The sequence below is a fragment of the Amphiura filiformis genome, chromosome 16, assembly GCF_039555335.1.
Source record: "Amphiura filiformis chromosome 16, Afil_fr2py, whole genome shotgun sequence".
Classification (NCBI taxonomy): Eukaryota; Metazoa; Echinodermata; class Ophiuroidea; order Amphilepidida; family Amphiuridae; genus Amphiura; species Amphiura filiformis.
The window spans coordinates 25430301-25435254 of record NC_092643.1 but is presented as its reverse complement, the minus strand read 5'-3'; the positions used below and the strand labels follow the sequence as shown (position 1 = coordinate 25435254).

The 4954-nt window shown below is 34.0% G+C and overlaps 1 long non-coding RNA gene across 1 annotated transcript; it reads right to left on the bottom strand.

Annotated features, from left to right (window-relative positions):
* Window positions 1-1383: 1383 nt before the first annotated feature.
* Window positions 1384-3283, bottom strand: LOC140136662 (uncharacterized). The gene is made up of 3 exons (XR_011856723.1): window positions 3197-3283; window positions 2871-2996; window positions 1384-1468 (listed from the first exon to the last, which is right to left on the bottom strand). It is a non-coding gene; the product is annotated as an uncharacterized lncRNA (long non-coding RNA).
* Window positions 3284-4954: the final 1671 nt, after the last annotated feature.

Genomic DNA, 4954 nt, shown 5'->3' with positions numbered 1-4954 from the left:
TGTTACTTGAACATCAATTTGTGTAACTTTCTCACATCCTTCTGTAGACCACGTGCTGTGTATAGGAAGGAAATGCGTTTTGTAAAAGGAAAATTACAAACAAAGAGATCAAACCTTCTAATTTGGAGAACGGACCACATACTTGCAGAAGTTTAATTATCTCAAAAAATAACAGTAATAAAATATAAATATTTTCTTATCGAATCCTTACCTTGCTTTGGCATTCCAAAATGCACATATAGTTTCACTTTCTGTTCTAAATGCTTGTTTTGACTCTGGAACCTGAGAGCAGATCATATAAAGTTTACTTCGAGGACTGTTAAATATCAAAAATAGCATTTTTTAATCATTTGCCATAAAACGTGTATTATATCGCGAATTACAAAAAATCAAAATTATTTGATATCAGAAGGACATTCTTCGTATTCAGAATGCAATTCGATAGGTCTGGTGTACTCTCAGCTCCCCACAAAAAATACGTGAAAACGTCGCTAAAATGTTAATATCCCATTCCTTTAACATACCTTTTTGTTGTATTCAACTGTGAGTTTTGGATCAACATTAAATTGGTTTCCATCCACATATACCGTGCTGCTGAGATTACCACTAGCTAACCGAACGGTAGTTTCAGTGTTGTTATCTTGTCGTTCTCTGGAAGAAGATGAGAGGTTGTCAAATTATTAAAGTGTAACTACACATGTAGAACATTCTTCGACTCATTTACTTGTGATATTTCGAAAAATAATCGGTTTTTGTTTCATTTCGGTTGTTACATATCTTATTAATTCAAAATTTGAAAATTTTCAGAGTGGATGATATTTATTTATTATTTTATTTATTTATTTATTTATTTATTTATTTATTTATTTATTTATTTATTTATTTATTTATTTATTTATGTATGTATGTATGTAGGTAAGTGTGTATGTATGTATGTATTTATTTATTTATTTATTTATTTATTTAACATGGCGTGACCAATCAATGCACTAGCCCTTGGTTCTCACGTATCGAAAGATCAAGACTACCATGTCATAAATAACAATTCCAATGAATGTAAATGGTCAACAAAAGGGCAAGTCCATCACACATCACAGGACTTCTTCTGATGAAGACGTGTATTACACATTGAAAATTCAAGGTTAGTTGAATTTTTGTGCTGAAAGTCAGTGTAAACTTTGGTTTTATGGATTGTTGGATCAGCTTTGGTTTCGATTATAGGAAAGGATAACTATTTATATGACTAGTTCGCGTCTGACGTCAGCGCAAAGGCGCGCCGTCGTTGGTTGTCGACCTGCGCAGTACGGCATTTTCTGTCTAATTGTCAGAATTTCAGACGCAAAATTACAATCTTTTTATATCAGATACAGCAACTACTACTACCTGTTACTGCTTCGCGACTCAAGGCTGACATTACTTGATCCAACGATGCTGTGGTCAACATAGATTACGGTGACAGTGATAGTGCCTGGGTGAAAACAAATCAAGAAAATCAGCAACACCATGAAGCATTCAAAACAATGAAGTTTCAATTTCGATTTAACATGATTAAAGAGTTTTTCAATGAAAGTCAAGACGTCACTACTTGCAAAAAATGTGGCTCCATAAGAATCTGTCGAATCAATGCGAAGGTTTTAATAGTGATTTTAGCTCTTTTCTATTTGACATAATATTGTGAAACCTTCAAGATCTTACAATAAATATTATACGTTATTAAATATATGTAACCGAGGCATCTTAGAAAGAGGCAAACAGACTGTAAAACAAGTAAACATCAGTCCAGTTTTGACGGAAACATACGTCATTAAAAAGTGTTAGGATATGGTTGTCACTCATTTAACTTTTTTATATCGACGTAGAATATTAGATGCAATATGACTGAAGAGCTTTGTTTCAAAACCCCTTACATCCACTATTGACTTGTTGAGAAAAACAGCTTTTTTAATTGTGCAAGTATTACTTGTTCGATTTGGTTCAATTTGGGTTCGGATAAAGTGTTGATGAATAGAAACTAAAAGAATAGTTTTGGTACAATTTTCAAGCCTTCCTGTTTATTTTATTATTTCTTTAATATCGCGCCTTTTGTGGATGTAAGGGCTTTTGCAACAAAATAAATTTACCCCCTTTCTAGAAACCACCTTTGCATTCAAATTTGAGCCCATTTGTTTGCACTACTTTATGTAACTTGACTAATGCTTTCAAAATCAAAAAGAAAAATTGAATTATCTCATTTACTTTTTTAATTATGAATTTTTAATTAAATCCGGGAAAATTACGTTTTTGAGCACTTCCGAAACTACAGCTTTCATTAATTACAATGATTTTTTTCATACATATTGATCCCAAAATAATTCCTTTTGGTTTTAATAGTTAAAGAACATTCAAGGCTACTATTATACATCAAGAAATTATTTTTTCCTAAAATTTTATATTCATTTTAATTTCATATTTCCGGAAATTCCCTAAGATTTCCCAAACGGGAAATATACGATATCTCCGGAAGGGAAAGTGGTATGAAGGTCAAACAACCCCTAAAATGTGTATTTTTACCCACACTCTATAATGTTATGTCAATAACTCAATTTCAGCCAAAAGTGGATGTAAGGGCTTTTGAAAGAGAGCTCTTCATTATTGTCTTCGTTATTTAATCTATAATCATTCTAGTTGAAATCATATTTAACATCTAACAAATGTCTGACGACGTATATATCGATAATTATTAAAAATTACCAGCCATTCAACATTAAATAAAATTGATTTCCCGTCACCAAACATTTGAAGATAACAAAGATTTGAAATTGATTACCAATACTTGTTGGAGGTATATTCTATGGAATATTTGGAGTATATATGGCCCTTTAGTGACTTACCATTGATTTTATTAAGCTTATCTAGTGGTACGTCTAATGCCGCCTTGGTTGAAGTCCTCCCTCCTGCTACACTGAAAGATGCCATATGTTGTGTGCCGTTGGAAATGAGACTACGGACTTCAGCAACTGTAGTGTTTGCGTAAACGACAAGAATTATAAGATAATGCTTGATTTGTGTTTTGAAATATTAATATGATGAAAACAGAGTAATAAAAGTGAAGGAAGACGAAGAAGAGGAAGAGATGACGGCTGCAGTGATGATATGATGATGATGGTGCTGACGTGTTAAATTTGTAAAACTAATTTGTGGATTCCGTGAAACATACCCACAGTTTCGGTAGCCACTTTAATAGACCCTCCTGGTGGTAGGTTGGAAGCAAGATTACCAAGTAATGCTTCTGTTCCTTCTGTCAACTCAGCTGGATTGGCCTGAAAAATAATATATTTCAACATAAACAAATTGCAGGTAGAGTTTTTTATAATATTGTTTTTCAAAGCGGGGATTGTTTTAGTTTCATTCTTGACCCAGACCAAGTACACTTTGTGACCATACTGATTGTGCTGATATCAATGATATCATATTAAGTTGAGTCTAATACAATTTTTTATTCTATGTAAGGTAGTATTCCTTAATTATTACTTTTGTAATAATTTTCTTAAACTTCTGCACCCAAAGTAATAGGAAAGTTTGCGAAATGCAGTTCCAAATTTACATCTACTTTCATTGCAGTTAATAATTGGCAATGATTAATACGCAGTGTTAATTGCAGCGGTTATAACAATATTTCAGGTTTGTAGAACACCGTTAAGAATCGCCCAATGACGCACTTGGGCTCCTTTTTCTTGGGGTAAACTTCATGTGCAAATGGAGAGCTACCTTTTCTGAAATCCCAACAAAAATTAATGTTCCGTACCCTCATTTGCTGGTGGGAATTTGACGGCAGGGCACGTTTAGGTTGCGCCTAAAATTCCCCCTATTTTAAGGGAGCCCATAGCGCCATTAGGCGAACCTTTACGGTATCGTGATTTATAGAATGATTTTGGTGAAATATACTCTCAGAAAAAAGGTGCAACCTAGAACCTTGTTTTTATCCCGTATACAGCACCCTGGGAGAGCGAGTTGGCGCAGCGGTAGTTCCCTCGCCTTGCCCCACTGAGGTCCCGGGTTCAAGCCCCGGCCGTGCCCAAGGACTGTATGTGCATTTGGTTTATCCCGATTCCATGCTCGCTCTCACAGGTTTTCCGCGGGATCTCCGGTTTCCTCCTGCTTTCAAAAAATCGGTGATTTATTGTTTGGTTATCAAGAACTTCCTTCACCCAACGCAATTTGAGGAGCTGCACAGATAATTGGTGGATGTTACAAGCTAAGTGCGGATAGGTCTGCGCCAGGTTGGCTGCAACTGGCCTAGTTGATGCGATCTGATTGTGATGATTCACCATGGCAGCGAAATTACAGTGCTTTGAATCTTTCAAGATCTGGAAAAAGGCGCTATATAAATCCGAAATTTATTTTATTTTATTTACCCTACCCGACAAACACAAATATGTTCTTAAAACGTTTATTCAAAACGTTTTAAATGTCGGGTTATATAATGGTCATGAAAACGTTTATAAAACGTTTTTGTAAAATATTTTGGGCAAATATTTTTTCAACATATAAATAACATTCTGTTTAGAATGTTTTGCATCAAGTTTTCAAAAATGTTTTCGAATTTTATTAAAATGTTTTTATACCCTTTATATAACCCGACCGACATCTAAACATCTATAAAGAACTTTAAAGATTTAAATAGGCATAGGAACTTTCTAATTAATTAATTCAGGGACTCATCACAAAGTTAAGAAAAGTGAAAAGTAGTGTTAATCCTTTTAGGTACTTTATTTAAAAAAATCATTTTTTGGCTAATGCAGCCTTTTTTCTGTTCTATATACTTAGAACCCTTTGAGAGTCTTTCCTTAATAGTACCTTAAGGGTTCTACAAGGAATCATTTTCTTGGCTAAAGAACTTTTTTGGTTCTACAAAGAACCCCATGGAAAACCAATTGTTTTTTTATAGAACCAAAAACAAAGTTTCACCGAGAGT